The sequence below is a fragment of the Nomascus leucogenys genome, chromosome 18 (genome assembly GCF_006542625.1).
Source record: "Nomascus leucogenys isolate Asia chromosome 18, Asia_NLE_v1, whole genome shotgun sequence".
Classification (NCBI taxonomy): Eukaryota; Metazoa; Chordata; class Mammalia; order Primates; family Hylobatidae; genus Nomascus; species Nomascus leucogenys.
Window position 1 is genome coordinate 52820180 of NC_044398.1, and position 26862 is coordinate 52847041.

Below are 26862 nucleotides of genomic sequence, written 5' to 3' on the forward strand. Positions count from 1 at the left end.
GTATCTACCAACTGGAATAGAAAGTGCTTCCTATGGCCAGGCATGGTAGCTCATGCCTGTAATCCTAGTACCTTGGGAGGCTGAGGCAGGAGGATGACTTGAGCTCAGGAGTTCGAGACCAGCCTGGCCAACATGGTGAAACCCCGTCTCCACTAAAAATACAAAAAATTAGCCGGGTGTGGTGGTGGGCACCTGTAATCCCAGCTACTCAGGAGGCTGAGGCATGAGAATCACTGGAACCTGGGAGGTGGTGGTTGCAGTGAGCTAAGATTGTGCTTCTGCACTCCAGCCTGGGTGACAGAGTGAGACTCCATCTCAAAACAAACAAACAAACAAACAAACAAACAGAAAGTGCTTCCTACAATGTAGTAAGAACCTAGGAATGGATATTGATTCCTACTTTATTCTCTTCTACTCCCTTTCCTAAACTGACTTGCTGGAAACTCTGTATTTTGACACTGCTTATTGATGGGATCCCAGTTTGCCAGCTCAGAGAAAGCAAGGTTCAGCCTGAAGGTACTAAGGTCCAGGATGCTCTATGTTATGTTACACTCTTTCTCCTGTTTTCTTAGACCATTTAACAAGGCCAGTAGGCCAGGCGCGGTGGCTCACACTTGTAATCCCAGCACTTTGGGAGGCCGAGGCAGGTGGATCACGAGGTCAGGATATCGAGACCACGGTGAAACCCCGTCTCTACTAAAAATACAAAAAAAAAAATTAGCCGGGCGTGGTGGCGGGTGCCTGTAGTCCCAGCTACTCGGAGAGGCTGAGGCAGGAGAATGGCATGAACCCAGGAGGCGGAGCTTGCAATGAGCCGAGATTGCACCACTGCACTCCGGCCTGGGTGACAGAGCGAGACTCCGTCCCAAAAAAAAAAAAAAAAAAAAAAAAAAACAAGGCCAGTACATTAAAAAAAAAAAAAGAGGAAAAAGAAAAAAGGGGAAAGAAAAGTTAGCAAACATAAGACAGAATTAGATTTCACAGCAGTCCCTGTGGACTTTTGTAAGTCTAATTAATGGGATTCGTTGATTGGATAAAGACAAAACACTCGCCCGGAATATCCATCAAATGTCTTTTGGAAACAGCAGTGGGATGCGTTTAAATACACATGAGTCAGGAACATCCGGATTACATTTCCAGGGAATTACCTAGGGATTTAAAAATTTAGGGGAAGAGAGTCTTGGCAACTAGCATTCTGGGTTTCATACAAAGCTTTCCAACCAATCAGACCGCGGGCCTTGCCTTGCGCAGAGATGGTTCATTAAATAGTGCCACCTAGCCCCAGGTGACGGCGTCAGAATGGTTCACAGTCACCATTTACTGTTCACAGCTTCATCCGTACTGCCAGTCAGTGTGAGCTGATGGGAAGAGGACGTGTAGGAGCCACACCCTCCCCTTGCTCTGAGAGGCAGCTCAGAGTCTCATTAGACTTCAGTGCAGGACCACTTGTCCCCTGAAGGCATCTTTTGTTGATCTTGCTGTTCGGAGACAAAATTATCCTGGAACAGACTTTTTTCTATTTTTAGGTACATTGTTGATTGTGAAACTGGAGTCTCCAGTGATCTTTTCATAAACATGCCAGAGACTGTCTCAAGAGACAAACAGACTGATGTTCTTGCCCTGAGCAGTTTAGGGTGAGCTCAAAGGAATCTTGAGGAATCTGACATCTCGTGTTTCTGGGAGGAGAAGGGGACCGTGTAGAACTAATCTAGGAACCTATGGACTCTGTGGATGTCCCTCTGGTTTTGTTATTTTCAGTTCTCCAGGAAAATTATGGGTGGCAGGAAGGACAAACTTTCTCAGCGTGAATGAAGAAACCTGCAGACGAGGCCCCGGTCTCATGGCTCTCCTGAGCGTGAGTCCACTCTACAGGCTCTAAGTCTTCACTAGCCTCCTGCCTGCAGGGGCCCTTGTAGAAGTCCCAGTGGCTTGGCCGGCCACCTTGGCCCCACTGCTGAAAGGAGAAGGCAGATGAATGCGGAAGTCAAAATCAGATCCCTCCAACCCTCTAATTCATGTTCGTCTTTAAAATGTCTTTCATCTGCAGCTTCATTTATTCCATCCTGGCCCGGCCTGTTTGTTTTCATGATTCAGAGGAAGCAGCACAGAGTTTATCATTCACGCACAGGCAGAGCTGCAGTGGCCCTGGGAGGAGGCCCCAACTGGGCTCATGCTTTGCAGGGGCCCTGGCTTCGGGCCCAAGCCAATTGTGACCACTTTGTCTTCTTGGCAGTCCCCATGGGTTCAGACTCTGTTGCAATTTATGGGCAAAACTCCTGCCTCCTGTCCACATCCTAAATCTCAAACTCGGTTTCTTCTCAACTCCAGACACAGGATAAGCAAACCGAAACCACCAAAAGACTCCAACCTGGAAAATTTCGGCCTTCACCCCACCCTCCCAACATAGGGTGCATTAGAAGAAGGAGCTATGTTCCTCAATCCTGAAATCTTTTCTTTTTAGCAGTCACCCTTTGTGGGATTGTGTCCAGATACCCAGGACTGCATTTTGAGACCACAGCACTTTCTAGAGGAAAACTCCAGATTGCTACTAGATTCCCTGTTGTACTCCATGGCCAGCTTCTTTTGGAGATGAAGCATCTAAACTTTAAGTCAAGTCTGCAAGTTTGAGCATGATTCAAACATTGAATAAAACCTGGAGATGACAACATTAATAATTAGGAGGATGCGTCACTTTTATATTATATTCAACAGTACTTAAATCCAATTACAACCACGCAGCTTACTTCACCTTTTCTTCAAAGCTATTTCTGCGAGGTAGCAAATGAACCATATTGTAACCGCATCAAAAGGAAGGTGAGGCCTTCCTACAGTCAGCTGAACCTCGGCCTGACTCTGACCTGTGCTTCATGGCCACCTAAGTATGTAGGACATATGTACTTAGGTGGTCATGTCCAATAGTCTGTCCTTGTGTGCAATTGTGATAAAACTTAATGACATCTTATACAATCTGTTTAATTACCTTCAAAGAGACAATGGTGTACCTGGCCAGGGATGGTACCACTTAGGAAGCGAACAAAGGCAAGGAAGGACAAAGAAAAGAGCACCTTTTTTAGCTGGGTGCACTGGTTCACGCCTGTAATCCCAGCACTTTGGGAGGCTGAGGCGGGTGGATCGCCTGAGGTCAGGAGTTCAAGATCAGCCTGGCCAACAGGGTGAAATCCCATCTCTACTAAAAATACAAAAATTAGCCAAGTGTGGTGGCACACGCCTGTAATCCCAGCTACTCAGGAGCCTAAGGCAGAAGAATCGTTTAACCCTGGGAGGTAGAGGTTGCAGCGAGCCCTGATCACACTGCTGCACTCCAGCCTAGGTGACAGAGCGAGACTCTGTCTGGAAAAAAAAAAAAAAAAAAAAGAACACTTTTTCCAGAACAACTGGGGCAATTCTTCTCATCTTGCATAAGAGGACAAATTGCTGTTAGATGGAGGGTTTGGTGGAAGTGGGAGGTAGTGATGTTAGCCCCATTTCTTTTTTTAAGATAAAGAGTAAGCAAGCAATATTTGATCACAGTAGGTAGTAGTGAAAGGGACATCAGCTTTCTTATTTTCATTCTACCCACTTTTGTTGACAATTATGGTCAGAGCAATCATTTTATACATGCATCACTATTGTACAGTAATCCATTCCCATGTCAATACTAGGGAATTCACATGTATTTTTTCCTTTTAAAGAGGTTTCAAAAAGTAATAGAATTAGAGAAATACTGATTTACTGAGTATGATGCACCTGATTCTACCCTTAGAATATCCCACTTTAGGGTGGGAGGAGGTCCTTCTTTTTGCTCCCTGGGGGTCCACTGGGGACCTTTCCTTTGAACTGGGGAGAGAATTTAGTCAAATGGCCCCTAGTGGCCTGAAGGAGTTACTGCAGTTTCCCTAAAATACGCATCTTCATTATTGGTCCCTGAATTCAACAGATTTCCAGTGTGTGTTTACTAAGGATAATGAACTCACAACAAAGAAAACAAATGCACCTGGAATTAGTAAGCTGCACTGACTTGCAGTATCACTAGGAGGAGCCCTTGCTTTTCGCTAACAGTTATAATGCCAATGGTTACAAGAATAACTTTGTGCTTTAAAAATATGTAAAAATTGGCCTGGTGTGGTGGCTCACGCCTGAAATCATAGCACTCTGGGAGGCCGAGGCGGGTGGATCGCCTGAACTCAAGAGTTCGAGACCAGCCTGGGCAACACGATGAAACTAAAAAAAAAAAAAAAAAAAAAAATTAGGCTCACCCTACTTGGGAGGCTGAGGCAGGAGAATTGCTATAACCCAGGAGGCAGAGGTTGCAGTGAGCTGAGATCATGCCACTGCACTCCAGCCTGGGCAACAGAGTGAGACTCCGTCTCTTAAAAAAAATGTAAAAGTTAATTTCTAACACTTATCAAAATAATAAATTTATATTCTTGCTTGTTTCAGAAAGATTTTAGGATCGTACAGGAATATGTAAATTACAAAAGAATACATAAAGGCAAAGTAAAAACATAAGAAGAATGTAAATGAATGCTCTGAATGAAGTTAATTCTCCAAAAGATAGTATGCCCTTCTGTTTCAGAAATTTCTCTCTGAGATTATGATTTGGCTACTCATCTAATGAGCTTATTGTCAGATTTGCCCAGAAATGAGGCGCAGAACTATTAATATTATTCTCCACTGCCCGTTAGAACACTTACTCTGTTAAGTACATACTAATGATCCTAAGTTTCATAGTGTCCACAAAACTCTATGGCATAGCTTAAATTAAAAAAACAAACTATAATAACAAAACCCAATATGCCCCTACTTTCTTCCTTATGTTACAAACATATTAAGAATTCCTGGCCAGGAGTGTGGCTATCTGTAAGCATTTTGGAAGGCCAAAATGGGAAGATCTTTTGAGGCTAGAAGTTTGAGAACAGCTTGGTCAACGTAGCCAGACTCCGTCTCTACAAAAAAAAAATTTTTTTTAATTTAACCGGGTATGGTGGTGCATACCTGTAGTCCCAGCTACTCAGGAGGCTAGGGCACGAGGATCACTTGAGCCCAGAGTTCGAGGTTACAGTGAGCTATGATTCCACTACTGCACTCCAGCCTGGGCAATAGAGCAAAGCTGTCTCTTAAAAATAAATAAATAAAAACAAAATAAAGAATTCCTTAGCTCACATTTGGTTAGGGTTGGGCTAAAGAAGAAATGAACTCACTTTTTCATCTCTTATTTCCAGAAATCATGTATTAGGCAAGAGTATAAAGCCATATTTTTCATTTTTCAAAAATCACAAGAATAGCACTCTAATCCAGAATAACAAGAAAGGAAGAACAAAACTGAAATCACAGGGCTTAAGAAGACTTTGTGAACCCAAATTCCTAGGTTTTTCACAGTTTTCCTTTTACGTAAGCAAATACTTCCAGACCAACTTTTTATTCTGACTCCAGATTTTTTGATTCAGGATTATAGGCAGACTTTCTGACTTCTGTGACTTTTTTCTCTTAAAAACTCTGGTCATTCACAATGACTAGGAGGCTTTTTTTGTGTGTGTTAAAACAATTGTCTCTTTTCACAAACTGGCATTTCTGCCATTTTGCATATCATTACGGAGCTCTTTTTCTATGGATATGAAAAGGTAAGGCTAGAGTTGTATTCTGTCACTTCTCTTTTTTCCCTCTGTGAACTTTGAAAATTTCAGACAGGTCTCCAGTTAATTTAGACAGTTTATTTTGGGCCGGGCGCAGTGACTCATGCCTGTAATCCCAGCACTTTGGGAGGCAGAGGTGGATGGATCACCTGAGGTCAGGAGTTCAAGACCAGCCTGACCAACATGGTGAAATCTCGTTTCTACTAAAAATACAAAAATTAGCTAGGAGTGATGACACGCACCTGTAATCCCAGCTGCTTGGGAGGCTGAGGCGGGAGAATTGCTTGAACCTGGGAGGCGGAGGTTGCAGTGAGCTGAAATCATGCCACTGCACTCCAGCCTGGGCGACAGAGCAAGACTCTGTCTCAAAAAAAAAAGAAAGAAAGAAAGTTTATTTTGCCAAGGCTGAGGACCTGCGCCGGTGACACAGCCTCAGGAAGTCCTGATGACATGTGCCCAAGGTGGTCAGAGCGCAGTTTGGTTTTACACATTTTAGGGAGACACGAGACATCAATCAATATACGTAAGAAGTACATTGCTTCTGTCCACAAAGGCAGGGACAACTCGAAGCAAGGAGGGGGCTTTCGAGTCACAGGTAGGTGAGAGACAAATGGCTGCATTCTTTTGAGTTTCTGATAAGCCTTTCCAAAGGAGGCGATCAGAATATGCATCTATCTCAGTGAGCAGAGGGATGACTTGACTAGAATGGGAGGCAGGTTTGCCCTGAGCAGTTCCCAGCTTGAATTTTCCTTTTAGCTTAGTGATTTGGGGAGCCCAAGAGATTTTCCTTTCACACCTCCCTATCTGGTCTCTTCCCTGTTTTCACTTGTTGACATACAGCATATCGGATTTGAGATCAATAGCACATTGTGCTGAGACATAAGCCCCAGAAGCAGTAAAGAGGGCACAAGGTGGCATCTCTTGGCCAGAGATCACAAGACTGCAATCTTCACCCATCTCTTCAGTGAGAGTCGAGACCTCCGATTCTCAATGCATTTGGAAAGAATTAGCTCTCTTTTATTCCTTTGTTATGAATAAATAATATGTTTACGAAACATATGTTGTTTAGAAAAGGGTCTACTTAATTAAATTTACTGCTGCTATTCGCTTAACAGGATAACAAGCTGGGGAAACAAAAAATACAAATATGCAACTCCAGATCACATGAGAGACACAGAATATTTTTCTACAGTGAAGTATCTAAAAGTGTTACCTCTCTGTTAGAATTAAAACTCTTGTGTCTCTCTGAGTCCATCTGAAAGGCAGACAAAATCAATTAGCAACCCTTTCACCCTCTGGCAAAAGAGGAATTTCTGCAAGAATGCCTTCCAGAAGCTATCGGTTGTTTGATTATTGGCTGTTTGGCTGTGTGTAGGCTTAGACACAACTTTTGGGCTTCCCTGGGGGACAGGACCGGGCTCCATGCTGTCTCTCCTCTACCTTTGTCGGCTCAGTTCTCCACCCCTGGGGCGAGGACCACTGCTCGTCCCTATTTGGGGTCAGCTGTCAGAAGACAGATCTGTTTAATATTTAGCTTTGAAGGAAATTGGCTGAATCAAAGATGAAAGGGGTCAGCTCCAAGTGATGAGGAAAAACAAAAACAAGTCTCAAGTGTTTCAACATTTTCATAGAAAAATAAAACGATAAAGTCAATGTAGGTGAAAGAGATAGAGAAAAAATGGAAAGAGAGAGAGAGCTGGAGAAGAGAGAGAGAAAGAGAGAGAGAGAGACAGAGATTGAGAGAGAAAGACAGAGAGACAGGGAGACACAGAGAAAGAAAGATCTCCAAATTCTCAAACACCGTGTCGAGCTGCAAGACTGGCCATTATTTGCAATGAATAAGCAATTCATTGTAATTAAACAGATCTCATTTTATTATTCTCATGTGTGCCTGGATGCAGGCATAAAGTTCAGAAACACAAGTGATTCTCAGCTCTTCAATGACAGTCCTAGAACAGAGCTTCTCAACTTTAGCATGCATACTAACCACCAGGGAATCTTGTCAAAATGCACATTCTGAATCAGTGGGTCTGGAGTGGAACCTGCAACTCTGCATTTCCGCCAGGACCCCAGCTACTCTTCCTGCAGCTCTTCCCCCAGGGGACCATCTAGATACATTGTTTTCTTAAACAGCAAATGCATTTAGAGACTGCTTGTATATGATGACTTGTTTTAAAGTCATCCTCAGAAAAAGGTGAAGAAGTAGACTATAAAGCTACATACATGACAATAATATGATGGGAAGGAAAGTGGGGTTTTTTTGTTATTTTATTTTATTATTTTCTTTTTGAGATAGAGTCTCATTCTGTCTCCAGGCTGGAGTGCAGTGACACGATCTCGGCTCACTGCAACCTCTGCCTCCTGGGTTCAAGCAATTCTCCTGCCTCAGCCTCCCTAGTAGCTGGGATTACAGGCGCCACCACCACCCTCAGCTAGTTTTTGTATTTTTAGTAGAGATGAGGGTTCCCCATGTTGGCCAGGCTGGTCTCGAACTCCTGACCTCAGGTGATCTGACTGCCTTGGCCTCCCAAAGTGCTGGGATTACAGGCGTAAGCCACCACGCCCCGCCCTTTTTTTTTTTTTTTTTTTTAAATGAAGGGGCCAGGTACAATGGCTCACACCTGTAATCCCAGCACTTTAGGAAGCTGAGGCAGGAGAATTGCTTGAGCTCAGGAATTGAAGACCAGTCTGGGAAGCACAGAGAGACCTCATTTCTACTAAAAATTTAAAAAATCAGCAGGGGGTCGTGGCACGTGCCTATAGCACCAGCTACTTGGGAGGATTGCTTGAGCTTGAGAGATTGAGGCTGCAGTGAGCTATGATTGTGCCATTGCACTCCAGCCTGGGCAACAGAGGGAGACCCCTGTCTCAAAAAAAAAAAAAAAAAAAAAGAAAAGAAAAGAAAGAAAAAAAAGAAAAGAAAGAAAAAGAAAGAAAGAAAAAATAAATATTTTTCAAAAAAGTTTTGGGACAATTTTTTATGCAGCAATAGATAGTGAATACAATGGCTTGAGGTATTCTAAGATATGTGGAAAATAGGCCGGGCGCGGTAGCTTATGCCTGTAATCCCAGCACTCTGGGAGGCTGAGACAGGTGGATCACGAGGTCAGGAGATCGAGACCATCCTGGCTAACACGGTGAAAATCCGTCTCTACTAAACGTACAAAAAATTAACAGGCGTGGTGGCAGGCACTTGTAGTCCAAGCTACTTGGGAGGCTGAGCCAGGAGAATGGCGTGAACCCGGGAGGTGGAGCTTGCAGTGAGCCAAGATCCCGCCACTGCACTCCAGCCTGGGCGACAGAACGAGACTTGTCTCAAAAAAAAAAAAAAAAAAAGATATGTGGAAAATAGAAAGGACTCGTCTTACTAGACAATCTGCCCCGTCCCAGTAACGACTGCTGGATGATGGAGGTTGGTTTATGTGCCTGTGGCTCTGGAAGGGTCACCTGCCCTCTTAGAGGCCTTTCATCCTGCCCAATGCCTCCTTGAGCAAAGGCCCATCTCCTGGCTCCTGATCCCCATGATATTTCAGTGCCTGGGGAGATTTTTATCACATTTGAGCTGCAGTGTCATAGTTTCTGACTCTCAGTTCTGTTATTTCCAACAGATCATTTGCCTGGTAAACAACCATGTGCCGGAATAACTGGAAGAACCAACATTTGTATCATATCTGACAGCTTTATTTATTTTCCAAATGTTTATTTGGAAACTTCTAGGTCTTTGGAGAGAACTGAGGTAACTGGCTAAGGTCACTCATTAAGGGAAAGGGAGATTTAAAACAGAACCAGGTATTCAGCCTCTGAGTCCTAACTCAGCAATGATAGGAATAAATGATTCACGGGCTAAGAATAAATAATTCATTATAATCAAACAGATATTATTGACATTAGTCTGCCTGAAATTATAGTTAGAATTAAAAGTAGTACAACTCATTTTATGTTTTTAAAAAGTTTATCATTTCAGTGGTTACCAATTTAAATTGCTCCACCTCAGATATATGAAATTAACACAATTCTACTACATGTCTAAAGGAGTTCTGGGTTGTCTGTTTACATCATTCTGATTTTCTTTTCATTCACCGTTAATTCTTTTTTTGAAATGACATTTATTGTAAGTCAGAAGTCAGGATTTTTTTTTTTTTTTGAGAAAGGTTCTCATTCGGTCTCCCAGGCTGGAGTGTGGTGGTGCAATCATAGCTTACTGCAGCCTCAAACTCCTGGGCTCAAGCAATCCTCTTAACTCAACCTCCTGTATAGGAAAAAGCCACCACACCTGGCTAATTTTTCTAATTTTATTTTTTGTAAAGATGAGGTCTTACTATGTTGCCCAGGCTGGTCTTGAACTCCCGGTTTCAAGCAATCCTCCCACCTCAGCCTCTCAAAGTAATGGGACTTCAGGCCTTGGGGTACTGTGGCTGGCCAGTCAGGCTGTTTTCTAAGTACTTTACATATCAAAACTTGTTTAATTCTCATTAAAAGTCCATGAGGTGGATTTAATTGTTTTCCCAATTTTATATACAGAGAAACTGAAGCACAAAGAAGTTAATTGACTCATCTCCTTATCACTAATCTATTGCTACATAACAAACCAACCATATTTAGTGGGTTAAAACTATTGCAGCAGGGTGCGCTGGCTCACCCCTGTAATCCTAGCACTTTGGGAGCCCCAGGCAGGTGGATCACAAGGTCAAGAGATCGAGACCATCCTGACCAACATGGTGAAACCCCATCTCTACTAAAAATACAAAAAATTAGCTAGGCGTGGTGGTGGGCGCCTGTAGTCCCAGGCTCGGGAGGCTGAGGCAGGAGAATCACTTGAACCTGGGAGGCGGAGCTTGCAGTGAGCCGAGATTGCGCCACTGCACTCCAGCCTGGCAACAGAGCAAGACTCCATCTCAAAAAAAAAAAAAATTGCAATTGTTTCTTTTTCTCTCTAATCCACAATTTTGGCAAAGATCCACAGGAATCACTTATACCTGCTTTCTGTGGTATCAAGACGAGCAGCTCATCTGGGGGCTAGAGGATCCACTTTCAAGATGGTTGACGTGGTCGGTAAGTTGGTTTCTGATCTCCTGAGAGCTAGGGACCTCAGTTTTCTCTGTGTCAGCTTTTCCTCTGTGGCAAATTGGGCTTCCTCATAGTGTGGCGGCTGGATTCTCAGAGGGAGTATTCTCAGAGGACCAGGTGGAAGTGCATAGCACTTTTATGACCTAGACTCAGAAATCACAAATTGGTGGAAGCTGTCACAAAGGCCAGCCTAGATTCAAAGAGAGAAAAAATTGTCTCCATCTCTTGCTGGGAGAGTGGCAACGTTCTAGAAGATTCTACGAGAGCATGCAGAATGGGAAATATGGCCATTTTTTGAAAAAGACATGTTTTGAAAAATCTGCCACACACTGCTAATTGAGATAGGGTGTATTCAAACTCAAGTCATCTCACTTCAGAGTCTATGCTAATTACACCCTAATACTCAATCCTCCTTTGATGCTTCTCCTGTGAAGAGAAGAGCAGACACTCATCATTTCTCTAGTCCATAGCAAAGGACTTTCTTATTGAGAGTTACAGAGATTTTGATCTCTGACTGAGAAAGGTATAGCTGTCTTCCTTCAATTCCAAAAGTAAACAAAATAAAAATTTTAAAGTCCTTTTGAAAATAAAAACTGTGCAGGACGACCAGGCGCAGTGGCTCACACTTGTAATGCCAGCACTTTGGGAGACCAAGGCAGGAGGATTTCTTGAGCCCAGGAGTTCAAGCCCAGCTTGGGTGTCTCTATTTAAATAAATAAAACACAAAACAAAACTGCACAGGAGTGTTCTCACTCTTTAGTACACATCACGATCACCCAAGGAGGCTGCAGAAAATGTAGGCTGCTGCTTTCACTGCAGAGATTTTAATTCATAAGATTTGGGGGTTGATGACCAGATGCAATGGCTCACGCCTATAATCCCAGCACTTTGGGAGGTAAGGTGGGAGGATTGTTTGAGCCCAGGAGTTCAAGACCAGCCTGGGTAACATAGCAAGACCCCATCTCTGCAAAAAAAAATTTTTAATTAGCTGGATGTGGTGTTGCATGCCTGTAGTCATAGCTACTGAGGAGGCTGAGGAGGGAGGATTTCTTGAGCCAGGGAGTTTGAACCATGGGATTTCTTGAGCCATGCAGTGAGCCATGATTGCACTACTGCCCTCCAGCCTGGGTGACAGAGTCAGAGACTCTGTCTCAGAAAGTAATAATAATAAGAAGATTTGAGGATAAAGCCCAGTAATCTGCATTTTTCTTCAGCATCCTGATATATTATGATGCAGATGATTAGCACCATGCTTTGAGAAATGACTTCGACATTTTCCATTCTTTTTGGCTAGCCAGCAACTTTGAACACTCTTCCTGTGTTTTGAATTCCCTATCTTTCAAGTCGGCACCTTCCGACTTGCCCTTTCTCCCTTGCAGAGAAACATTCTTTTCAGTCTCATTGGCAGCTAGGATTCAAGGGATGTAGTCCAGACCTAGGCAACCAGATGCAGCCCCATAAAACTGCATCTGAAGCAAATGTGTCCAGAACCCATGGTGCAAGCAGATACCCTTGGGGTTCCAGAGACAGAAGTAATGGCATTTCCAGGAGTAGAGTCCAGAACCCAGCATCAGAGGGCATTTTTCAGTGTCCGTGCCCTCTACTAGGCCGCTGTGTTCTGAGTGCTTTTCCTAGATCCATTGCTTCTAAGACTGTTTTTCTGGCTCTTCCAGGGAACCTGTGAGTGGTTATATATATATATTTTTTTCAATAAATTTCATTTACTTAAACTTACTGCAGATGGTTTCGGTTGTTTACAACTGAAGAAGGCAACTACTGGTACAAAGTATTTCTTGCCTTGAAGTTCTCCTTATAATCACCCTCCCTAACAGCAAAGTCTATGCTTCATTTATAAAATGCTTCTGCTTTGATATTGGTTTATGGTTGGTTGCTTCATATTGGTAAATAGGAAAGTATGTTTTTAGGATTTTTTTTTTTTTTTTGAAAGTCTCACTCTGTCACCCAGGCTGGAGTGCAGTGGTCAGTCATGGCCGACTGCAGCCTCCACCTCCTGGGCCCAAGCAATCTTCCCACGCCAGCCTCCCAAGTAGCTGGGGCCACAGGTGCACACCACCACGTCCAGTTATTATTATTATTATTTTTTTCCTAGAGACAGGGTCTCCCTATGTTACCCAGGTTGTTCTCAAACTCTTGGGCTCAAGCGATCCTCCCACCTCGGCCACCCAAAGTGTTGGGATTACAGGCATGAGTCACTGTGCCTGGCTGAAACTATGTTTATATCTATAAATGTTAGTGCTTGTGCTGATTATTTTAAGTGTAAATTTCCAAAGCACAGGGCTTCTGTCCCTTTGGCTGGTTTTGAATAACCCTGAGCACTCCACTATACATGAACAACTCCTTTATTATGAAACAAACATCAGTTACACTGGGTCTCAAGGTAACATAAGGATTTCCAAAATCAATTAAAGGCTTAATTAACAACAGATGATACTTGGTATAACATATTCCACAATAATAAAAATAATATATCCAGGCACTGAGGCACATTTCTGAAGTCCCAGCTACTTAAGCATCTGAGGCTGGAGGATGGCTTGAACTCAAGAGTTTAAGACCAGCCTGTGTAACACAGTGAGACCCCTACCTCTAAAAATAATACTAATTTAAGAAGAAGAAGAATTTAGACAACACTGCAGTTTGTCATAATGAAATCTGATCTTTGACACTATTTGAGCCAGTCCTTCCACAATGACAAAGAAACAAAGGGACAGATAAATTCAGGGAACTGAAGCTAAAGAAACTTTATTTGTTTATAAATACCTAGATTAATCACAGGTCACCTAGGAGAGGCTCTCTCAGAGTCTGTCTGTATTTAGACAGGGGCTCATGTTAGAGTATGACTCATGGAAAGCCCCAGGGCTTCAGGAGAGTGAGCTGACGTTTCAGATGTTGCTAGTGTTGGAATACGGGACAAGAACTGTTGTCCGATGGTACATTATGAAACGGAGTGTCACTGAACGATCTAAGTTAAGGTTATTTCATCAAGGAATAAAATAGAGATAGGTTGAAAAGGAGAACAGGGGAAATAAGCCTTTGCTTCTTAAAGTGGCTTTTTCAATGATCCCTCTGAAGGTCCACTTTCTTTTGCTAGATAGTATTGTACTCACATTACTTTTTCTTTGTTTTTTGTTTTGTATTGCTTTGTTTTTTGTTTTTTGAGATGGAGTCTCACTCTGTTGCCCAGGCTGGAGTACAGTGGCACAATCTCCACTCAGTGCAACCTCCACCTCCTGGATTCAAGCAATTCTCCTGCCTCAGCCTCCCGAGTAGCTGGGATTACAGGTGCCTGTCACCACGCCCAGCTAATTTTTGTATTTTTAGTAGAGACGGGGTTTCACCATGTTGGCCAGGCTAGTCTCTAACTCCTGACCTCAGGTGATCCACCCTTCTTGGCCTCCCAAAGTGTTGGGATTAGAGGCGTGAGCCACTGCGCCTGGCCTCACATTTCGTATAAAGACAAAATAATATAAACTCCTGGGGCATAAACACAGCTCATTATCTTAAAACTCCAATAATCCATAGTGACAGCATGATAAAATAAACTAGACCTCAGTGCAGATGGTAAACATGGTGTGCTGGTTATTAAAACATAGGCTGTCGAGTCTAAACCCATCCTATTGTCATCGGCTTCCTGAGGCTGGGTGGCGTTTATCCTTTGCCAGCTGACTTTGTCTGAGGCTCTGCCATTGGGGGGCGGTAGAGAGGGGCTGTGAGGCTGGATGAGAGAGAAGAGAAAGGCTGCTTCCTGTTTGCGTCTTTTCTCTGGGCAGTAGCAGTTAGTTCCAATAGCAGCCAATGATTCTAGTCGGCAGCTTTTCCAGCACTCCCAGAACAAGCTTTATTATGCCTTCTGAGCAGCACCTGACAGGGACTGTCCTCGGAGGCTGAGTGTCAGCCCCTGGGGCCCCTCAAAGTTCCTGAGGCACCAGCATGGCCCCCTTCTCACAGGTCTAAATGTTCTCTCCATGGACCCTTCCTCCAAACTTCTATGTTTTAGTCATTTCATCCTCTTTTCTTTGATCTTCCAGCTTTAGGGGCTGTAGCTGCCACGAAGCAGTTGATACCTTAGTATTCCCTTTTTGCCTTTAGAATTCCTCAATACCTGGCTAACAATTGCTTCTATTAAATTCTCTCTTCTAAAAAAGCTGGTGTGGTGCCTGCCTCCAGCATGGACCCTGATGACACAGAAGGTCTCCTCTGTCCTCAGGTACATGAACATTGAGATCAGCACTGGCTTGAATCTCAGGACACAGTTTCTTGACAAACATACTGGAATTAGAGGCAGGCTTAAGGCAGGCATGTTTGTCACTTTTAGTCAATTTAAACTTCTATAAGTTTAGGCTGGTTGCAATGGCTCATACCTGTAATACTAACACTTTGGGATGTTGAAGAAGGAGGATTGCTTGAGCTCAGGAGTTTAAGACCAGCTTAGTCAACATAGTGAGTCCCCATCTGTATTTAAAAAATTAAATTCAATTTTTAAATTTATAAATAAACTTCCGTGATTTAAAGAACTCTGTTCTCAATGTAATTTGCAAAGTCCTGAGCCAAGAAATCATTGAATTTCCTGATGTAGAAGAATGCCATCCCAGAAAGCTGAGGTTATTTACCCAAATGTATACTGTGCATTAGTACCAAGGACAATAATTCTATATAGTTCTTTTACCTATACCATTTATAGAACCTCAGAAAAAAAGTCTCAGTGGAAAGTTTGGCAATTATATTACTCTTGGGATAATTTGGACAAGTTCTCTTGCCAAAGACAATCAGAAAATCTGGGGAAATTATTTTTTAAATCTCCTTGAAGGTACCAAAAAGCTAACCAAGATAAGATTTAACTAAGCCAAATCATGAAGAAGACAGAAACCTCATGGGTCTGGGAGGACAAAAATAGGTGTTCCAGGCTCACGAAGTGTGGAACACTCTGGTAAGCCCATGGATCTTTGAGACCCAGAAAGAGTGAAAACTAGAAGAAAAAAAAGTCAGTCCTCAAATAGATTTCTGCTCAGTTTCAAATAGGATGACACAAAAAATTCCAGTCCCTAAAACTGGATTCAGGTGATTCAAAAGTACTAGCACACTGAGGTGCCTGGAAGAAGAAAAAAACTTCTCTGGAGACAAAGTTCTTATATAACTTCTACAAACAGTTTTACGAATATAATTTCCAGTACAAAATTAAAAGATATCCAGGCACAAAAAGAGACAAAACAACATAAGTAAGAACCACACCAAAAATAAAAATAAAAAGAAAGAAAAAGAAAACAGACATAAAGAGACTCAAGATGATAGAATTATTGTAAAATAAGATTATCTTCTAGAGCTTGAGAAAGAGAATGGATAGCCCTGTTGAAATCCTGATTTCAGACTTCTAGTCTCCAGAACTGTGCAAGAATAAATGTTCATTGTTTTAAGACAAAAAAAAAAGAATTTCAGATACATTCTTTAAGATAACTATGCTTACTATGTTCAAGGAAGTTTTTAAAAAGATTAAAAATTTTGAAAGATAATTGGAATGTATAAAACAAACAGGAGATCTGAAAAGGAATCAAATAGAAATTCTAAAACCGAAAAATACAAAACCAAAATTATGTGCTCAATGAATAGCTATAACAGCAGTTTAGACAGAGCTGAAGAAAGTATCAGTGAAATGGAAGATAAACCAGAAGAAAATATATAGCATGAAACACAAATAATCAAAAGGATAGAAAATACAGAAGTGAGGATGAGAAAGAAAATAATCTCCCAAAGAAGGTTAGAGATGCAGGAAGAAATGAAAAATGACATGGAATTAAGTGGGTAAATCTAAAGTAAAGTTGACTGCACCAAGGTCAGAGGGAGAATGAGAAGATATAGGTCAAAGTATACAAAGTAGCAGATATGTAGGATTGACAAGTTGAAAGATCTAATGTTCAACATGAAGACTATAGTTAATGGTGTACTGCATTCAGGATTCTTGCTAAATAGATTATAGCTGCTCTTGCCACAGTGGGAGGAAATGTGTAACTATGTGAGATGATGGCTTTGTTAATTTGTTTCACTATAGTCACCATTTACTCTTTCTCTCTCTGTTATATATGCATAAACCATCATATTGTATACTGTAAATATATACAATAAAAATTATTTTTAAAATAACTGAACAAGACAACACTGTTAAAGTTTTGTAATCTTTAAAATATGTATAGAATTACAATTCCCACCCCCTCCTCATTTTCATTTTTTATTTATTTTTATTTTTTATTTTTTGAGACAGAGTCTCACTCTGTCCCCCAGGCTTGAGTACAGTGGTATGATCTCGGTTCACTGCAACCTCCACCTCCCGGGTTCAAGCAATTCTTCTGCCTCAGCCTCCTGATTAGCTGGGATTACAGGTGCCCACCATCACATCCAGCTAATTTTTGTATTTTTAGTAGAGGTGGGGCTTCACCATGTTGGCCAGGTTGGTCTCGAACTCCTGACCTCAGGTGATCCGCCCACCTCCGCCTCCCAAAGTGCTAGGATTACAGGCATGAGCCACTGTGCCCAGCCTCATTTTCAAAAGAAAATAAAAATAAAAAGAAGAAGGGAAAGAAAATTATGCCTAAAATATGACCTGATCAGAAATTCCCTCAGGTTGTCTTCCATGGGGAGAGCAAAGGCTTTCCTTTTTTATCTGCCAGTCACTCTTTAGCAGAGTTTAAGATTAGGCTCCAGAAAGTCTGGAAAATACACAGAAAGCCAAGAAGTAGAGGTGGAGATCTTTCTTGCTCCCAAGGAATAGTAAAAAGAGTTGCTATTATTAAGTGCTTACTCTATTTCAGGCACTGTTGTAAATGCTTTGTAGATATTATCTCATTCAATTCTTATTGCAGTCTGATGAAGTAAGGTTTAATTTTCACAGTCTGTTTTATAAATGAGGAAATGGAAACAAATAAAGTGTCAATAAATTATTAAAGTGACAGCTAGAGTGAGTGGGGACTAGAATCTGAAGCATCTTGTACTGCTGCTATTCACAGATCCCCTTCCAACTTCATCCCCTTCCAACTTCACTCCTCACAATTCTTCACATACAATATCCCTAGTAGTTTCTGCAACCTCAGACTATTTAGCACCACTGCTTCCACTGGAAAAAGGGCTCTTGTCTGGGTTTTCAGAGGCCATGGATTCTGACTCACGTTAGTTTTCACATTAGGGCAACTGTGTGTGGGTCACTAGCATTGAGTAGCTAGAGGCTGCCAGCATCCAACTGACTGGTGGTCACCAGGGTGAATCCTAGAGGCATTTGAGACCAGTCATGATGCCCAGAGTATCATTCCTCTTATGCTAAATACTGCCTTGGCAACAGAAAGAAGTCATTCTTCCCTCTCTTCATGGGATGATAAAAGCCAGAGAGAGAGAGACTAAACTTCCGTATATTTTTGTAGCAGGGGATGAGGTCTTCTAATTTCGAAGCTGAACTCCATTGGCCTCTGTTTGGAGACAAGACCTGGGCTACTGATGTGTTCTCTCCTGTTTTGCATTCTAGTATCCTAGAGATGTGACCTTTGCTGTGATACCACTAGTCATTTGTGCACATATTTACTAATACTTCTATCTCAGCCTGTTTTGCATTGATAGAATGCCTGAGTCTAGGTAATTTATAAAGAAAAGAGGTTTATTTGGCTCACGATTCTGGTGGCCAGGAGGTTCAAAAGTGAGCAGCTTCATCTGGGGAGGGCCTCGGGCTGCTTCAACTCATGGCAGAAAGCAGAAGGGGAGTGGGTGTGTGCAGAGAACTCACACAGCAAGAGAGGAGGCCAGAGAGTAACTGAGGAAGCCAGACTTTAACAACCTGCTCTCTCAGGAACTAATCCATTCCTGTGGGAGCCAGAACTCACTCCTTTCCTGATGAGTGGGGAGGAGGAGGCATTACTCTATTCATGAGAGATCTGGTCCCATGGCCCAAACACCTTCCACTATGCCCCACTTCCCAACACTGCCACATTGGTATTGAATTTCAACATGAGTTTTAGCAGGGTCAAACCACATCCAAACCATAGCACCTTACATCTAAATGGAATTGAACTTTATTAAAAATTGAATGCAAGGAGGAAAGAATAGGATCTAAAAGTTTGGTGGGGGCCCATTCCCTACCTCCATCCTTTAATTCAGTTGCTTTTTGTGTTTGCGGTTTTGCCTGAGGACACACAATTGCCCTGTCATGACCCTCACCACTCAGGAACTTCCAGATTCCTTCATTCAGGTGGATCTGCCCTACCAGGATGAGGCTGGCCCCTCTGTCTCAGTGCTGCCACAAAATCCTGTGACCTCAAAGAGATGGGGGAGGTCTTCACATTGAGGGCCACTGCCACAAAAATTGTAATTTTGTTGGGCATTTTAAAATGCATTTTTTTCAGGAGTGAACATCTGGAAAGCTCTTTCCCCAGAAAGCTGCATGGCAAGAGCAATTCCTTCCCCTAGGTCTTTGGCAAATGCCTGTCCTAACCACTCTATCAAAAATTATAAGCACCCCCCAACTCTCAGTGGTCTACACCTGACCTTGTTTTAGTTCTCTACACAGAACTGATCACGGGATGACACATACAATATTATACTTGATTATTCCCATCTCCTGCCTTCCAAAGGGAAGGATTTTTGTTTTGCTTACTGTCATAGTCACATAGCACAGAGGAGTGCCTGGAACTCTGTAGAAACTCTGCAACTATTTGCTGAGTGAATTATTGTATACTGCTTAGAAATTAACCCAATATTATGCTCATTGAGGCACACATGCACACACACACACTTTGAAGCGCAAGGATGTTTGTGCCCCAGCATAGTTTGGATGTTCTGCATGTAGATATATTTTAGTCTTGGAGAACGCTGAAATACTAAGGGTTTATCCATGTAACTATGGAGTCTCACACAGGATCAACTTACCTCATTGCAACAACGTGGTCCCTCTCACCATGGCCCTTTGCCTGAGGTGAAATGTATTCACCTTCTCTTTTTCGTTCCTCCAACAATCTATTTTTCTTCCCTGACACACACAGTCCTTGATCTTCTACCCTTGGTGAAAGCACTGATTCAGCCTTTACAGAGGATCTGGGTGCAGTGAAAGAGAGGGACGGCCACCTCTCAGTCTGGGAGATGCAACCAGGATTGAGTCTGAAGTTGCGTCGGAGATGTGGGAAGGTCTGTGATCATGCCAGACACTCAGCATGGCACTGGACTTGGGTCCAAATGCCTTCACATTAGTCTGACCACAATTCATGCAAAGGCTTTGAGGATCTAATTCTGCATTCATAGATCAGCCTTGTTTATAAGGCAGCTCACAGTTCAATGAACGTCATTGAACCCCCAGAGAGGTGCGTTGGGCACAGAAAATCAAGTTTGGCAGCGTGCTTCTCTCAGAGCAATAACTATCTGACACACAAACAGATGACAGCAACGAAAACGGGGCTGTCTTTGGGGAAAGAGCCAGATAGCAAAAGGACAATTTCGGAGGTGGCCCATTATCTGCTGTGTCTAACTTAGAGCCGACAAATACATCAGTTGTTCTATACCTTTTTCTTCAAAATTCTACCTAGCAGGGACTAAAATGAGTTTTTCCTTAATAAGGAATGAAATTCCTTAAGAATGTAGGAAGATCTAGAGGAATCAAATTTCTCTAGATTCAAATGTAGCTCTTGAGGGAATAACACTCTTCTCTTCATCACATATTTTCTCACTTGTCCTTGAAACTTCACATCAAGCCCTCAAAACTTGTGACAAATGTGTTTGCTCCTACTGCTGTTGGTGTGCTAGGTATCTGGGGTCCCAGCTCTAAAACATCCCTCTAGGCAGCAGAAACAAGGCTGCCCTGGTGACGTGGGGGCATGCACTTTGTCTGGGGTTTATGGTTCAATAAGCAGAAGTGACTCACTGAAATAAGAAAGTGGCTTGAACCCGACAGGGGTGCAATCAATATGGATATTTTGGGCTACCCTTCATGCTTCAGCAAGTATCCCGGATGCCTGTTATCGTCCTCTTTGTTCACCCTTATTGTCCGGACAACCTCACAATAGAAACTGCATACACTTCAGATCCAATCACAGTTTAATAAACCCACTCTTCCCTGCTAGCTCTCAGGAAAATGTATACACTGGCACAGAAAGGCCTGTCTGTTCAGCTCAGTGATAGGAGACGGGAAGGGAAAAAATGCAAAGCCATTTTGCTTATCATCTCCTTTTGCTCCTGTTTCTCCAGGCACCCTCCGGCAATCTCAGCTGAAATCTGGCTTTAGAGCTACTTAAGCCAGGCTCCATTTCCTCCTGGTGACACATTCCTGATAGCCCTGCCCCGATGGCAGTCAAACACTGGAGGGCTATGGGCTCTCTGCTAGGCCAGTTGACTTCAGATCTCTACCTTTGTGTTCTCTCTTTCCTGCTTTCATTTATAGCCCTCTCTTTTCATGCACACACACACACACACACACACACACACACACACACACAGAGAGAGAGAGAGAGAGAGAGAGAGAGAGAGAGGAAACTTTTTAGGAATATTGCAAACTATTTAACTCCATGGTCAAAATTTTTTTCTTCCTGTCCTTTTTTTTTTTTTCTTGTTCTACTATTTCCATCCCCTTCCTATGGTTTTGCTCCTGCCTGGATCTACATTATGCTGAGTGCAGGGAACATTGTATGCTCTATAGTCAGTCTCCAGCCTTGATGACAGAGCTGTTTCCCAGCTCCTGATATCACTTGCTCCCCTCACCAGCAGAGCCCTTTGAACTTCTCATTGGCATCTATCACTTTCCTGCTCATAATTTTGTGATTCTGCACCCTTGGCGATCTCCTCTTCTAAACTGTAAGCTTCCTAAGGGAGGAAGCAGGATTGTACTCATTTTTGAATCTCCAGGTACCTAGCAACATGCCTTGCTTTTGCAAGTGGTTTTGATGAATGACCAAATGAACATCCACAATGAAACCTGTTCCGTTCCATTTAGCTCTTTCTGTTGTTCTTCAGCATCGTCACCAGAGGAACATATAAAATGCAAGGAGGTGAGATTTGTGCTTGTTTAGTATAAACGCGTCAGCTGGTTAAATATGTATACATATATATTTATATGTATATACATGTATATATTTATATATATACACGTATATATATTTATATATACACATATATATTTATATATATACACACACATATATACATACATGCATATATATATATAGAGAGAGAGAGACAGAGACAGAGACAGAGAGAGAGAGAGATCTCCCTCTGTCACCCAAGCTGGAGTACAATGGCACTATCATAGCTGACTACAGCCTCGAATTCCTGGGTTCAAGCCATCCTTCCACTTCAGCCTCCTAAGTAGCTGGGACTGCAGGTGTGCAACACCATGCCAGTTAATTTTTTTATATTTTGTAGAGATGGGGTTCTCACTGTGCTGCCCAGGCTGATCTTGAACTCGACCTCAAGCAGTCATCCCTCCTTGGCCTCCTAAAGCACTGAGATTACAGCTGCGAGCCACTGTATCCTGCTGGTTAAATATTATTGTGCCTGACTGTGTTACCCAGTGGCTCTGTGAACATGTTAGTCACTGCTGACCTTGGTGGGGGTAGCATTTGCAGGCCTTGTGGGGCCAGACACTAATTGTGGGCCCAGAAGAACTGGCTCTTGGCTCCCCAACTACATGGGGAGCCACCTGCATGACCCTGGATAAGGCTCCTGTCCATCCTCAGTTTTGTCACTTGTAAAATAGGAATAACAACAGCTATCTCACAAAATAGGCGTGAAGATTAGAACTGAAATATACAGAGTACCTAGTACAGTCCTTGGCACAAAATTGGCCCCCAATAATCCAAATGCATTTTTACTTTACTTATTTGTGCCGTCTCCTTCCCCATGACCATGGGTAATGACAGCACTACCAAAATGCCAGGGAAAAGGTACAGAAGAGAGGTAGAAATGGACAGAACTTCCCGCCTGCCTCCTTTTTGCCTCTGATATCCAAGTTTCGTTAATAGAAAGAAAATGATGACTTTTCCAAAAAATGTGGGTGAATTCCTAAATCTTCAAATTTAGACTTTAAGTTGCATTTTAGAATTGTCAGATAAAGTCACATGTTGAAGGGTTTTGTGGAAATATTTTCAGTCATCAAATATCTTGCAGAAATAATAAGTACTCTGAGGAACTTCAAAGAAGGGAAATGCAACTTAAAGTCTAAATTTGAAGATTTAGGAATTCACCCACATTTTTTGGAAAAGTCATCATTTTCTTTCTATTAACGAAACTTGGATATCAGAGGCAAAAAGGAGGCAGGCGGGAAGTTCTGTCCATTTCTACCTCTCCTCTGTACCTTTTGAGTTTATATTAATAACACATGGCCAAAATAGCTTTTCACTTCCTGAAAGACTATGACCCAGCTCAAGCACTTGCTCTCAATGGCTACCTTTCTTGCTAGAAGGTTCCATGATTGCAGGTTAGCACTTGGGCCAGGGCTCTGTTTCTCTTGGCTAAGCTTCCTATAGATAATCAGACCATTGGGTTTACATCATGCAAAATAGAATAAGGATCATTAATCCCTCCCACCAGAGAGTAGGTATCTGACTGGCTTTCTGCACAGCAGAGGATAATAAAAAAGAAAAGCAAAAAGGAAGGGAGACAGGAATGAAGAGAGAATGAATGCAATTTCTTTGTTCAAGCATCTATTAAGCACCTGCTGTGTGGCAGAAACTTCCTGCGGCAACACTTAGAGAAGTAAAAGAAAAATGAAGAGAGCTTGGCATCAGAGAAAGCCAGGGAATGAAAGTCTTCCAAGAAGAAGGGCTATTAGTTATGTGAATATGAATAAAATTGCCACTGGATTCAATGGTAAGACAGTCACTGCTATTCTGGGGTGGAAGAGTTTCAATTAAATGGTGGCAGCAGAAACAAAACTGTGATAGGACAATGAGCCTCTCTGGTCCACAGCTGTATTCCCACACCAGCACCATGCCTGGCAATGTACTTGTTGACTGGCTGATGGTTGTGATGGTGACAGCATACGATTGAAGTTCTCCCAGGTCACCAAGAAGTGTACAGAGGCCAAAAATATATGTCCTTGCTTTACCTAGCAGATGGAAACTGTGGTCTCAGCTGCAGCATTTTATTGAAACTCTCCTACCCCAGAATAGTGTAACTGCCCCATGGGGCCACCTTGCCCGCTGGTGGGTTCCAGGTTGGCATTTTATTAAGTAAATGTGACCTAGGGACAGAGCAGTAACTTTCACCAAAGGTAGCAGGCATAGGCAGAAAGGAAAGTTTCTCACAATAGCCTGCAGCATTGCTACATGATAACCTGACCCTGAATTGTCTCCCCAGGGGTAGGAAGTTTTCTGGAAAACCTAGGCAGCAATCAAGGATGGCTGCTCAAATTTCCTGCCCTCCTTTTCCTACCGTCCCAGGAAAATTCCCACCAGGACACAGCATTTGGGGTAGGAGATTGATTCTGTGCGAATTAACGGTCCAAACTCACACGCACCATAAGGTAAAGCTTAGGTACTCTTGGGCTTGTTCAAGGCCAAGTTCAGACTATAAGTAAACCGATTTCACTCCGTGGCTAAACCCACCATGACACCGGTGAACAGCAGGGCGACCTGTTGCTCAAACATTTTTCCATCAAAGCACATTTGCCACTTAAACTATTCAACCCCATGGAGGCTGAATTTTGTTTCTTTTTTTTCAAGTGTCAAAAATACGTTATTCACTTAGAAGAGGACTGCCATTACGACCTCTAAGATTTCCTTGATTTAGGAAGAGCAGAGGGAATTAGCACAAGCGGGAAAGACGCAAGAACAAGGGAGCGAAAGGCCACAGGAGGCAGGAAGGGCCATTTGTGGTTAAGCAGGTATCACATAAAGAGGGTCCCGGACTTCGATAATTGAGTGCGTCTGTGATGTGTGAATGAGGCCCTACAGCCGGGGACTGCACTCCAGCTTTGGTTTTTGATCTCTGTCAGTAATGAGATGCCAGCAGCCCCTACTTCAAAGCCTTAACTGATACCGATAATCTCCTGAAAGACTCCCAGAATTTCAAGTGATCTCTCAAACTAAAGTTTGGAGGATTACATGGACAACAGCACAGATGATGGAAGAGGCATTGCTTGTTTGATATTTGCTCTTTGATTTCTTTTAAATGTTTTTATTATCAGTTTCCCAAAGGGCTAGTCTGTAGTTTCCAAACCCTTAACACTAAAGATTAGCATTGTCAGATTATTGCTGTCTGGCTACTGGGAAGACCACGGGACATCCATAAATTTTATGTTTCTTTTTTTTTAAAAAAATCCCAATTGTCTGTAAAAACACAGCCACTCCAGATTCAGTGACAAATGTGGTGCAGGGTAACAGTATCCAGCCTGCGATGGAGACAGAGCTTTCCTGAAAAATCTGTAGCCACTCCAAGGTTACTCTCGGATTCTTTTGAGGTTTAATCTCTTTTCTGAAACAGTTGTGCCCTCATGGAGGGGGAGGAGTTGGGACAAAAGGCCACAGGCTATGAGAAACATGTTATAAAGCAGCATGAACATTCGTTTCTGGTACCCAATTATGCTTTAAGTTGAAAGCATATAATTTTCAAGACATGTTGTACCAAGAAACGTATCTGGAGTATTTTATAGCAGACGACCTTACACTCTGGAAGCAAAACAGCAGGGCGAGGTCATGCCTCATGACCTGGTCTTCTGTTATCCTCAGGCATGAGAGAAAAAAAAAAAAAAGCAACATTTCAGTGCTCCAAGAAAACAATGCGACCCAGAGGTTAGAGGCAGCCATGAATTCATCTGCTTAAAGAAAGGTATAAGTACTTTACACCCTCAATATACATAAAATTTACTCTAAAGGATTTCTCAAAGTTAGAATACCAAGAATCCTGCAATATGTCATATTCTGGTGTAAGGATATGATGCCTCTCAGCTCTACCAGGCCAGGGACCCAACCTCTCTGGTCCACAGCTGTATTCGCACACCAGCACCACGCTTGGCAATGTGCTTGCTGACTGGATGATGACTGCGATGGTGGCCGCATATGATTGAAGTTCTCCCAAGTCACCAAGAAGTGTGCAGAGGCCAAAAATACATGTCTTTGCTTTACCTAGCCGATAGAAACTGTGGTCTCAGCTTCAGCGACAGCATTCAGTATTCACAGAGGTTTGGTAACCTCACTGATCTGATATTGCTGGTGTGGCAGAGGTTGCTAACACTCACCAACATCCCCTTCCTGGGCCCATAGCTAGACTGTGCTTCTAGTCCCCTGGCACCTAGGCAGGGCCACTTGGCTGGTTCTCACCAATGGAGAATGAGTGGGAGAGATGTAGGCCACTTCTTGCCTGAGGCAGCTTAAAAGCAAGTGGGTCTTCTCTACCATCTCCCTCTTCCCCTGTCTATAACTTAATGTGAAGAAGATGAGGCCCTAGAATGGGAGAAAGCATAGAAGAAGGATGACTGCCCATATGAAGCCGAACCCCACTGCATTGCACTGGACTGTGTTATGAGCAAGAAATAAGCATGCCCTAGGTTAGCTATGGAGGACTATTTGTTACAGCATGTAGCTTACCCTGACTGATCCAGACAGTAAGTGGTGGTGGAGGAACCTAGCTCTGTTTCACTTGAAATCTGGGTTCTTCTGCATTGTCGATGGTCTTACAGGTTAAAAATACAACTGCAGAAACCCAGTCAACTTCAATGTCAATGTCACTTCTCCAGGTAGCTTTTCTGTTTCTCCTGTCTGGGTTGGGAACCTGTTGTCCTTGTCCTATTGCTCCTTGTATACTTTTTTTCTCTATTCCTTGCCACATAAATGTTGAATGTATGTTTGATTAATATCTCAATCCACAGAGGCAACATAAGTCTAGCAAGCAGTAGTCGCTCATTTAATGTTTATTTATCCAAATCAAACTAAAGGGAATCATCTTGTTCCTTGAATTTTCTGCCTAACAAGGTGAAACGAAGCTAGTCAAAGTAAGACAAAGCAAAAAATAAGGCTAGAAAAAGAAAACAAAAGGAAACACTCTGGGTCCGATTCCATGGTGCTGAAGGTCCCACTAAAATGCGTTGGTCCACAAGTGTAGTTCAGTGAAATAAAGTTCAGTGTTTCTTTGAGGACTCAATAAATTGCTTGGATTTTGGTTCCCAAGCCCAGCTCTGATCTGGCTCTGGAGT